The sequence below is a fragment of the Phocoena sinus genome, chromosome 10, assembly GCF_008692025.1.
Source record: "Phocoena sinus isolate mPhoSin1 chromosome 10, mPhoSin1.pri, whole genome shotgun sequence".
Taxonomy (NCBI): Eukaryota; Metazoa; Chordata; class Mammalia; order Artiodactyla; family Phocoenidae; genus Phocoena; species Phocoena sinus.
In genome coordinates this window covers 42,611,103-42,624,263 of record NC_045772.1, presented here as the reverse complement: position 1 = coordinate 42,624,263, position 13,161 = coordinate 42,611,103, and positions in this window count along the sequence as shown.

Sequence of the window (13,161 nt, the reverse complement as noted above, 5' to 3'; positions counted from 1 at the left end):
ATGTCACAGAAAGACAAAGGGAAAGGGAACATTTCAAAGAGGTGGGAAATGTGTGGCCATCTGGGTGGTCCAGTTGAAAGAGGGAAAACGAAGTTCTTGTCAAGTTGTGCTTTGGGAAGCTCTTGGAGAAACGGAAAGAAATGATGCGATCTCAGGCTCCTGCCTTGAGTGCCCCTCTCTTTATCCAGGGCTCTAATGTAGGTAATTGCTTTGTGTTTTCTCCCCTTTCTTCTCAAGTTCCTAACTCAGCTTATGGCTTCTTCACTGTTGGTCAAAATTAAATCCAAAATAGCAACTCCCTTTGTCGTTTCTACATTAATGGGAAGATGAAATTCTAGGAAAATGTTTAACCATTTTCAAAAGACTTCTCATATATTACCCTCAAAAGAATTTCATCATCTTTATTTTACTTGCTAGAAAATCAAGGTTAATAGAGGTTAATTTATCAAATGTCACACATTTCTACATCTGAAATTAAATCTGCTCACCTTTATGGTCCATAAGTTAACTACCATGATGCTCTGACTTTCAAGGATTTGATGCATTGTTCTTAATTGAACCTGGGATCTAGCAATTCTTCTGGATAGCTTGGCCAGCATTTGCTGTCTGATTCCAGAATACAACTTCTATTTCCTACTCCTTATGGAACTGTCTTTAGTATCCTCCCACAACTATATCATTTTTGCTTTCTCTCTACTTTTATCCTTATCCAAATGTTCTCCACTGTACTCCCACCTAACAGTTATGGGCTTCCACATATGTGGATATCATCTTGACATACTGCATTAATCTCTCTCCCTTCCATCCTAGCCTGTTTCCTTTGACAAATTATGCCCATTTATGGCCAAGTCTTCTTATGATGATTCTACTCAACTTTATGATACCTATTGGGTATATTTCCTCTCCTATATTGAAGCCTCAGATTCACCGAGTTTTTGCCTCTGCTCTGCTGTCTCTCCCACTCCAGCCCCTTCAAATAAATCAGATTACCCACCAAGTCTGCCACGGCTTTGAGTAAAACCTTGATGGAATTCATCCTCACTGTGCTGATTGCCAGATCCATTGCCCTTATTATTTCCTAGTTCTTTGGGCCCTGGACCTAGTTCTTGTTTTCCTCCCAGCCCTGTTGGTTGGTGGCTTGTTGTTGCTCTCCCAATTTTATCTATGTCTGTACTAATGAATGCTTTACTGAAATACCTGATAATGAGAATTGCCATAAAGTATGTATCTACTATGTGTCAGCCTCTGGGCTAAGTACTTTACATGGATTATTGCATTTACTCCTGGAGGGGAGGAAAAATAATTTTCTCTCTACTCTTCTAAGTTCTCTCCTTGGAACCCTGTAACAAGAGACAGATTAACAAAAGAAAAACAGAAGTTTATTAACATGTATACTTCATGTATACATGGGAGATGCCCAAGAAAAAAATGAATAACTCTCAGAGGTGGTTTAGAATTCAGGCTTAGATATCATCTTCAGCTAAAGACAAATGAGAGAAGGGTATGGGAGAGGCCAGTTATAGGGAGGTGACCAGGAAAAGTACAGTAAACAAAAGTAAGGTTTGCTATGCAGATTTAAATTGGTGCCTTCTCCATTGATGAGTTTCTTGTGATTTAGTCATCTTTCTCTTCTGGTACAGAGAAGGAGATAACCTTACAAATGGGGATTTCCTTATAGATGTAAATTTCCCTTACAAAAGGGTAACTTCTGAGTTTTCAGAGCTTCTCTTATGTCTGCTGTTTCTCAAGATAATCCTTATGCCAAAGAGGCATATTTTGGGGTGGCATATTCTGCCACCCTTTACTTCTCATGAGAAAGCTACAGTGTATTTTTATTTCCTTCATTTTCCAGGAAGAAGAAACAGAAGCAGTAATCAGTGTTATGAAACATCCTTTACTGTAATTAAAACTCTGGTTCTTTACCTTTACTCTTTCGTTTGGTCTTCACTACAGTCCTGCAAGTTATCTAAGCATTTTCATCTCTACTTTTTCAGAGGAGGAACCTGAAGCTTAGGGAGATCAGGCACCCTACGAAGCAGGACTAGATTTATACCCAAGCCTCCTCTCGAGCGATACTGGCCTGCTTGCTGCACCCACTTCAGGACTTTTGTCGTAGCTCTTCCCTCTGTGTGAACACTCTTTCCCCTTATCCATGTAGCACCCTCACCTCCTCCATGTATTTCACATGTTGAAAGGTCACTTTCTCAGTGAGGCCTTCTAACCCTCCTATTATAAGTACACCCCACTCACTGTTGTCTCTCACCCCTTCCTCACTTTCTTTTTCTCCATAGCACTTACACTTGCCAACATACCACATATTTTCATTACTAAAATGCAAGTTCCAAGATGGCAGGACTGTCAGTTTTATTCACTAGTACATGTACTGTCTAGATAAATATGTGTTGAGTGAATGGATGGATGAATAAATCTCTGTCTAATTCCAAATCTCATTCCCTTTCACCAATGTACTCAGATCCTTTGCAACCATCATAGCTTCTTTTTGCCTCTGGGATACTTTATAATGCTAAAGAATTTTTTAAAAGAAATGCCTAAATTCAGTATCATCTAGGAAAAGCAAAAACAAGCCCATTCTATACTGAGCCAGGAAACTGTGCTAATAGCAGCCCTTGCTTTTATCCAAGAATATTTATTATGTATCTTCCTGTGTTTGACGCTCTGCTCTGTACTAGGAAGAAAAAAATTAAACCTCAATGTTTATATCTGGCTTCATCTCTCCCTTCAATTGGCTGCTTACCGGGAGAGCCAGCCCTGGTGCAGGGGAGCAAATGGAGGACATGCTGCACATACAATACAGACCTGAATCACAAGTAGTTAGCAGCCAGTATTTGCAGGACAGTCAGAAGAAAAGCCACAGGAGTTTCATTAGGAGACAGAATGGGGTTTACAGAAATCATCCAAAGAGAACTTTTCCATCCAAAAATCTTTCTCAAGGGGATATCGCCGAGAAACTGTTTATTTTATACACAGCTTCCTCTAAAAATTTATGATTTGGTTCCTGGACACAAACATTTGACGGATGAAGTACAATGACCATAAAGCTGGAAGAACAACTTTTGTCATCCCCTGTCTTTGAGAAGAACCCAGTTTTTATGATGCCATGCAGATCTCAAGCCTGATGCCAACTCTATTTTAAAACTCATTTCCTAACGACATGTGATGCTGGTAATTGGGAAGATAGCCATCATTCAGCATTATTTAAGCACCCCAAGGATGCATGAAATTAGAGATTTTTAACTGCATCTACTCTGTTTATTACTTTTTTCTTCCACGCATATACTCCAAGTCTGTATATAACAAGACTATGTTAAACAAACATTAAAAATGTAAACAACAGTAATCGAAACAGTATGGTACTGGCACAAAACAGACACATAGATCAATGGAACAGAACAGAGAGCCCAGGAATAAATCCATGTGCCTATGGTCAATTAATCTATGACAACGAAGGCAAGAATATACGGTGCAGAAAAGACAGTCTCTTCAACGAGTGGTGCTGGGAAAACTGGACAGCTACGTGTAAAACAATGAAATTAGAACAGTACCACACACCATATACAAAAATAAACTCAAATGGATTGAAGACCTAAATGTAAGACCTGAAACCATAAAACTCCTAGAAAAGAACACAGGCAGAATACTCTTTGACATAATCCATAGCAATATTTTTTTGGATCTGTCTCCTAAGGCAAAAGAAATAAAATTGTATTTTATTTATTTATTTTATAAATTTATTTTTGTTTGCGTTAGGTCTTCGTTGCTGCACACGGGCTTTCTCTAGTTGTGGCAAGCGGGGGCTACTCTTCCTTGCGGTGCGCTGGCTTCTCACTGTGGTGGCTTCTCTTGTTGCGGAGCACAGGCTCTAGGCGTGCGGGCTTCAGTAGTTGTGGCACGCGGGCTTAGTTGCTCTGTGTCATGTGGGATCTTCCCGGACCAGAGCTCGAACCTGTGTCCTGCATTGGCAGGCGGATTCTTAACCATTGCGCCACCAGGGAAGTCCCGAAATAAAATTTTAAAATAAACAAATGGGATCTAATTAAACTTAAAACCTTTGCATAGCAAAGGAAACCATCAACAAAAACGAAAAGACAACCTACAGTATGGGAGAAAATATTTGCAAATGATATGACAGATAAGGGGTTAACATTCAAAAATAGAAACAGCTCATACAACTCAATATAAAAAAAACAAAAACAAACAAACAACCCAGTCAAAAAATGGGCAGAAGATCTGATAGACATTTTTCCAAAGAAGACATACAGATGGCTAACAGGCACATGAAAAGATGTTCCATAGCACTAATTATTCGAGAATTACAAATCAAAACAACAATGAAATATCACCTCACACCTGTCAGAATGGTTATCATCAAAAAGTTTGCAAACAACACATGTTGGTGAGGATATGGAGGAAAAGGAATCCTCCTACACTGTTGGTGGGAATGTAAATTGGTACAGCCACTATGGAAAACAGTATGGAGGTTCCTTAAAAAATGAAAAATAGAGTTACCATATGATCCTGCAATCCCACTCCTAAGTACATATCAGGGGAAAAAATGAAAACACTAATTTGAAAAGATACATGTACTCCAATGATCATAGCAGCGCTATTTACAATAGCTAAGATATGGAATCAACCAAAATGCCCATCACAGACAAATGGCTAAAGAAGATGCGATATACTGACATTATGCCATTTGCAGCAACATAGATGGACCTACAGAATATTATGCTTAGTGAACTAAGTCAAAGATAAATACTGTACAATATCACTTCTTTGTGGAATCTTAAAAATGCTACAAATGAGTGTTTATGCAAAACAGGAACAGATTCACAGATATAGAAAATAAACTAGTGGTTACCAAAGGGGAGAGAGAAGGGAGGAGGGCAAATTAGGGGTATGGGATTAAGAGATACAAATTATCATGTATAGAACAGATAAGCAACAAGGATATATTGTATAGCACAGGGAATTATAGCCATTATCTTGTAATAACTTTTAAAGAAGTATAATCTGTAAAAGTACTGAATCACTATGCTTGACACCTGAAACTGAGACAGGCTGGGACCTGGGACCCTTTGCTGCTGTGCTTGCACCTGGACAAACGTCTCTTCCAGCAACAAAATACAGAGAAACTATAAGGGACTAAAAATAACTGCCTGTATGCACAGTTGGGCAAATTACTAACAAGATACAAAACGACCAAAAACCCAGCAAAAGCAGGGCATCGGGAGTAAAAGCAGGGTGCCGCACACGCACCCTGCACACAGCACCACCAAGCGGGTGGGCAGAGCACCTAAGTCACCCTTCCAACCCGACCCCTGGACCCACCCCTACCCTCACCCCACATAAGGAACCAGCTTGCTGCCCCCTCAGCAGGAGAGGAACAAGGGAACCTGTTACTTGTTTTCACCCCCTCCTGCTGTAGCACCAGTCACAATAAAGCCTTGCCTGTATTTGTCTGGCCCCTTATCAATTTCTATTGATTAAGAAAGCCAAGACCCTGGTCGGTAACAAAACTAGTATAATCTTGTAAATCCATTGTACTTCAGTGAACAAGTGTAAACACATTAAAGTAACACAGACCCAGCTTGACTGCCAGCAAATCCAGCTACCACCACCAGAGCCACAAAGCCTTTTAGCTTAACACTAGTGCCATGAGATCAGTCATCATATGAAAAGTTAAATTATGCCAATTAATATCTTATATACACAATTCTAATAATAATTGTACTAGACTTTAAGCCTCTTAGAACAAGGATAATATTTTTCTCATTTTTGTGTCCTATATAGCACCTATTTCAATACTTGTTAAATATATCTTCTCCCTCCAATAGACTGTAAGCGTCATTAGAAAAGGGATTTTTGGGCTTCCCTGGTGGCACAGTGGTTGAGAGTCCGCCTGCCGATGCAGGGGACATGGGTTCGTGCCCCGGTCTGGGAAGATCCCACATGCTGTGGAGCGGCTGGGCCCGTGAGCCATGGCTGCTGAGCCTGCGTGGCCGGAGCCTGTGCTCCACAACGGGAGAGGCCACAGCAGTGAGAGGCCCGCGTACCGCCAAAAAAAAAAAAAAAAAAGAAAAGGGATTTTTTTTTCTCTTATTTTAAACAGTGTACCCAGTTTCTAACATGTATTGGGCAAAAAATAACATTCAATACATTTTTCTTTATAAATTAAAAGAAAAAAAAAGAAAGAACATTGAGTTGAATGAATCTGGACTCATAAAAATTAAACATCTGGGGCTTCCCTGGTGGCGCAGTGGTTAAGAATCCGCCTGCCAATGCAGGGGATATAGGTTCAAGCCCTGGTCCGGGAAGATCCCACATGCCGCAGAGCAACTAGGCCTGTGCACCACAACTACTGAGCCTGCGCTCCAGAGCCCGTGAGCCACAACTACTGAGCCCACATGCCACAACTACTGAATCCCGCACACCTAGAGCCCGTGCTCCGCAACAAGAGAAGCCACCACAACGAGAAGCCCGTGCACCGCAATGAAGAGGAGCCCCCGCTCGCCACTACTAGAGGGAGCCCGCGTGCAGCAACAAAGACCCAACACAGCCAAAAATCAAACAAATAAATAAATAAAAAAGAAAAAAAATTAAACATTTGGGTTCTTGTGATTTATCAGTAAAATAAATCATAAACAAAAAATTGTGGATTCAGATACTTTATAAAAAGGTACTGACAGGTCTAAAGATAAAATTTTGAATCAGCTTTTGGAGGGGAGGGTGGTTTGGGGCAAGGCATTTATGTATTCCCAGCTTCATTTATTTATTTTTTGAAATATTTATTTATTTGGTTGTGCTGGGTCTTAGTTGTGGCAGGCGGGCTCCTTAGTTGCGGCTCACGGGCTCCTTAGTTGTGGCATGAGAACTCTTAGTTGTGGCATGCAAACTCTTAGTTGTGGCATGCATGTGGGATCTAGTTCGCTGACCAGGGATTGAACCCAGGCCCCCTGCAGTGGGAGCGTGGAGTCTTAACCACTGCGCCACCAGAGAAGTCCACTGAGCTTTATTTTCCCTACTCCATCCTGATGAATCTTAGAAGAAAACAAAGATTGGGTTAGAAGATCATCTCTACAGTCTCTTCCAGCTCCAAATTCCTGTGATTACGATTTGTATAGCCCAAAAGGATGTAGGTATATAAGCAGATGCTGGCTTATTAACTGGAAGGGTCAAATGACTTTTTATGAAAATAAACCATAAACAAAGCCAGCTCCAAGATGGCCTCCCATAGTCCATCTCCTGACACTCACACGCTGTGTAGTCACCAGTCAGATCTTACTACAGTTGGTCTATTTGATCATTAGCATACAGCAGAAATAACTGTCATTTTCTAGATTAGGTTATAAAAATAAAAGGTGAGAAACTGAAGCCTTGTGCCAACAGCAATGTGAATGCATCTGGAAGTGGATTCTCCTCAAAGCCTCAGTCAAGCTTTCAGAAGATGGCAGCTTGACTGCAACTTCAAGAGCCAGAACCATTTGGCTAAGCTGTTCTTGGGTTCTGAACCCTTAGAAATTATATGAGATAATGTAAATATTTCTGTTGTCTTAAGTTGCTAAATTTTGGGGTAATCTGTTATGCAGCGATAGATATTTAATACACTTTTTCATCCCAAACTTCTCCCCCTGTCCTGGGGCACATGACTATACTAAGTCCACCATTCCTGGAAACTATGCAATTTGTTTGGCGTCATACACCTCATAAGAAAGATATAAGTTAGCACAAGCATTTTCTTAGCCACCTGGTTTTAAAACTCAGCTACACTCAAGCCACAACTTAAAAAGAAAAAGAAAAAAAGCTACATTATTGCATGTAGCTGTGGTTTCATTATGATTTCCATCTCTTCTGTTTCAAGATCACACCTTGCCTTTGCCAAAAATGCCCTTCTTTCATGGCTGTCCAATTGCTGCATTACTCCCTGTCATGCTTTCTTGTTTGGTCTTCCTAAGAACCAACTGATTGCTTTAACAGAAACACATCTCAGAGTGCTTGTTTCTCTTTCAGTACTTCTCCAAGTCATATGCTTTTTATTCTATGACAAAATGACCTTAAAGAACTTTGAAGACTGTTTTTATGTCTAAGAAATTTTAAAAATTAATAAGTGTGAAATTCAACTGCTTTGTGCATTCAAATTCCCATCTTAGGAGGTAATGTATACAAACGTCTTTGAATATTTCCTGGAATATGTGTTCGATCCAACTATTATTTATATAGAAGTGCTGGTTGACACCCTATGATATAGACAAGGAAAAGCTTAATGTAAGAAAGTGCTTAATACCTGGAGACCAAATGTGGAAGAGATATCCAGTTAGGCTCTACAGTGGATGTCAAGTTCAGAATAGCTCCCTTAATTCTAATCAAGACACCTCCACAGCAATGATTTCTCCATCATCTGTCATATAGTCATGAATAAAGCTGCTCTGTCTTAAATGCTTCCTGATATGCCAGAGAAAAGTCATTGTATAATGATAGAGCCAAAGTGACTCAAAAACCTCTGTGGACAGGAACAGTTAGTTATTAACGCATCACTATGCCTTTGGGCAAACGCATTTCTTAGATTTTAAACTTGCAAATTTCTGTCCCATGTCTGTAGGAAACCAGGTATACATCTTACCTAATCTGCGAAGTTATAGGCCTCAAACAGTATCTTACATCAAAGGTACACATAGACTGGCGATGCAGTCTGGTGAAGAATATAAATTCTGGTAAAACTAGGAATTACTAGACTTACACAAAGAAAGCACCAGCAAAGGCATAGTGCTTCCTATTCCTCTGATATGGGATTGTGAGAGCAATGGGGGAGGAGAGAGAAGGGAGGCCATGGGGGATCATGACCCTAAGGAGAACCACAATATCCTTACTCCACAGGAAAGAGAGAAAAGAGGAATGAATACAAGGCAAGAAGTTCTGTGCTTAGAGACTCACGAAAAGGCATAAGTGCTGCAAAAGAAGGTTTTGTTCCTAACTCATTTATACTTCTGGTCTCCTCGATCTAGACTTTTTGAGAAAAGGAATGGATTCATCAAGAAGAAATTTATTCCTAGCTTCTATTCCTAGATCTTAACAGCTAAAGCTAAAAGCTGATGAGTTTATAGCCATTGCAATTTTTCTTGCACCAAAGTCATAATACCCTAAAAGTAATTGTGCAGACAATTACTTGTGGGTCAGTGCTAAGGCCAATTAAGGCTTTGGAAAATGATGCTTTCGTTTTCTTTCTTCCTTCTTTTTTTTTTCTGGTGAATTCATTTTGAAGAACCAAAATTTATTTTCTTTTTTTCCCCTGTCTTTATTGAGGTATAACTGTCAAAGAAAAATTGTATGTATTTAAGACATACAACTTGATGTTTCAACATATGTATACATTGTAAAATAATCATCACAATCAAGCTAACATAGGAAAATGATATTTTCAAATAAAATACATTTGAGTTAAAAACTATTCCCCCATGATTTTATAAAAGAAATGAAAGCAAAGTGTAAAAAATTTAAATTATGGCATATTAGGACAAGAAAAAGCAGTTACTTGGTGTTGTCTAGACAAGCATTCAGAGAAGAGTGATAGTGTTATTTATTCTTATTTTGCCACCTATTGAGAAAAAGATATATCAATTTTCATATTGTAAATAAGTTGCTGAAGGTGATTACGTTCCTATTTTTTTTTCAAGTGAAAAAGGAAATTAGAAATTTAGCATAGGGCTCCCCTGGTGGCACAGTGGTTAAGAATCCACCTGCCAATGCAGGGGACACTGGTTCGAGCCCTGGTCCGGGAAGATCCCACATGCTGTGGAGCAACTAAGCCTGTGCACCACAACTACTGAGCCTGCACTCTAGAGCCCGCGAGCCACAACTACTGAAGCCCACGCACCTAGAGCCCATGCTCCACAACAAGAGAAACCACTGCAGTGAGAAGCCCGTGCACCACAATGAAGAGTAGCCCCCACTCGCCGCAACTAGAGAAAGCCCGCGCGCAGCAACGAAGACCCAACGCAGCCATAAATAAATTAATTAATTAAATAAATTAAAAAAAAGAAATTTAGCATAAAATATACATTATTGTACCTGGGCAGACCTTTGAGAGCAAAAGATCTCTTACAATCTCATTATAATGAAACTAATAATGCCCCTGGCATATATTAGTCAGCTATGATCTTGAACTTAGGTGGTCACGTGTACCCCAAACACATGTAATTAATTTGACCCAATACCAGTTATCTTTTTTATTATTTTTTTTAACCATAACAGCCACCCATAAACTTAGTAGATTAAAACTGCAAGCATTATTAAGCTGGTCTTGGCTGGGCTGACTCATGAGTGTGTGGCCAGCTGCTGGGTTAGGTAAGTGGCTCCGCTTCTGGGGATGGGCTTGTCCCTCAGCTGGGACAATTCATCTCTGCTCTACACGGTCACGTGACCTTGAGCTAGTGACCTAACCTCTCTGATCCTCTCTGCTGGATCATTCTCATTAAAACACAAATATGTTGTTATTTCTCTCACTCCCAAACACTGCACTTTCATTTCCAGCTATCCCACTCTCAGCTCATTCTTATAACAAAACTCTTTCAAAAAGGAGTCTATACTCACTGTCTTCAATTCCAATCTTCCTGTTCTTGCTAAAATCTACTCCAAAGGGTTTTAGCCCATGCCACTCTGCTCAAACTGCTCTCATCAAGGTCACCAATAACCTTTACATTGCTCAATCCAACGATCCATTCATTCCCCATCCCCATCTTACCTGACCCACCAGCAGCATTTGACATGTATCATGTCATTTTGACATGTATCAGCATTTGACATGTTTCTCCTTGAAACACTTCCTTTATCTGGCTTCCAGGCAGCATACACACCTGGTTGTCCTCCTACCTCACTAACTTCTCCTTCCAGGTCTCCTTTGCTGGCTCCTTCTCATCTTCCTGATCTCTTAATGTCAGAGTTCCTCCAAGCTCAGTCCTTGCCTTTTCCCCTCCCCTTCATCTTCCCTCCCCTCTTCTCTTCTGTCTGTTCTGACTTCCTTGATTCCCATCAGGTCTCCTAGTTTTAAGTATCATCAGTAACTCCAAATTTATATCCCCATCCTGGACCTCTACCCAAAATTCAGGCATTTATATCCAGCTGCCTACCAGATATCTCCACTTGGATGTTATATAATCCTTTTGTTGTTGCAACAAATTATCACAAACCTAGTGGCTTGAAACAACACGAATTCATTACCTTACATTTCTGGAGGTCAGAAGTCCAACATGGGTCCCGCTGGTCTACAGTCAAGGTGTCAGCAGAGTGGTATTTCTTTCTATAGGCTCTAAAGAGAGAATCCATTATCTTGCCTTTTCCAACTTTTAGAGACCGCTCGCATTCCTTTGCCCGTGGCCATTTCTGTCTTCAAAGCCAACAATGGCCAGTCAAATCTTTCTCACACTGCGTCACTCTGACACTGACTCCTCTGTCTCCCTCTTCCACATTTAAAGACTGTGGGGCTTCCCTGGTGGCGCAGTGGTTGAGAGTTCGCTTGCCGATGCAGAGGACGTGGATTCGTGCCCCACATGCCGCAGAGGGGCTGGGCCCGTGAGCCATGGCCGCTGAGCCTGCGCGTCCGGAGCCTGTGCTCCGCAACGGGAGAGGCCACAACAGTGAGAGGCCCGCGTACTGCAAAAAAAAAACAAACAAAAAAAACAACAAAAGACTTGTGATTACATTGAGTTCACCTGGATAATGCTAGCTTAAGGTCAGCTAATTAGCAACCTTAATTCCATCTGCTACCTTAACTCCTCTTTGCCATGTAACCAAACATAGTCACGGGTTCCAGGAATTAGGATCCAGAAGACCCTTTTTGGGGAGCCATTGTCCTGCCTGCCACAGATGTCTTGTCATAATGTCAAACGTAACATATAGAAACTGAACTCCTGATCGTAGCAATCCTGCTCTTCTCTAAGTCTCCCCCAATGTCAGTCAATGCCAACCTCACCCTTCCAGTAAGTCAGGCCAAAAAGTTTGGTGTCATTCTTACTCTTCTTTCTATCTCATATCCAATCTATTAGCAAATCCTAGGGATTCCACCTTCAAAATATTCTCAGAATCTGATGATTCTCACCACCTCCAGTGCAGCTACTCTGGTTCAACCCCCTCTCATTACTCTCCATGTTATTGTTAATAATCTCCAGAACCCCTAGCTTATTATAATTGTCTCCTATCTCATCTCTCTGGTTCCTGCCCTAACCTACCAACACCCCATCTACTGCCTGCCCACACACAGTCTATTCTTAATATAACATCCAGATGATATTTTTACAGCACAAGTCAGATCATATAATTTCTCTGCTCAAAACCTTCCAAAGGCTTCTCAGCTCCATAAAATTTAATGTCTGCAAAGCCCACAGAATCCGGCTATTTTTCTGACCTCTTCTATTCCTCCCGAAAATACTTGCTTCACTCCACCCACGAGGGCCTCCCTGCTTTGTCTCCTACACTCCAGGTACCTCCTTGGGGCTTTTGCACTTGGCAGTTTACTCTTTGTGGCATGATCTTCTCCCAGGGGTTTACCAGCTCTCTCTTTATCTCCCTCAATCTTTTGCTCAAAAGTCACCTTCTCAGTGAGGCTTTCACTGTCCATCATCCTTTACTTTAAGCTGCACATCCACACATGCACACAAACATACACAGAACCCTTTCCTTCTTTAATGCTTTACTTTTTTTGGTATCACTTACCACTTTCTAACTTACTATATAATTTATAGGGTTTTTTTCCCTCTTACCACTAGATGGTAAATTCCATGAAGTCAGGGATGCTTTGACGTATTCCTAATTCTTAAGCCAGTATGAGATCATAGTAGAGACTCAATAAATATTAGTAGAATAAATGACTCTGCCTTAGTTTCTTTATCAGTAAAATGGAAATGATGGGAATAGTAACTACATCATAGGGTTATTAGGAGAATTAAATAAGTTAATATATGAAAAGTTCTTATCCCAGAGCCTGGCATAAAGAAATCACTAAATACGTGTTTGCGCTTATAATCTCTCTACAGTTTATACTGGTTCTTCTTTTGTTATTCAATGAGCAACCAAACACTATCACTCAAGACGTGACAACAAGGGAGTTTCTCAGTTTTCCTGGATATCTCCCATGTCTACAGTAGGGTCTTG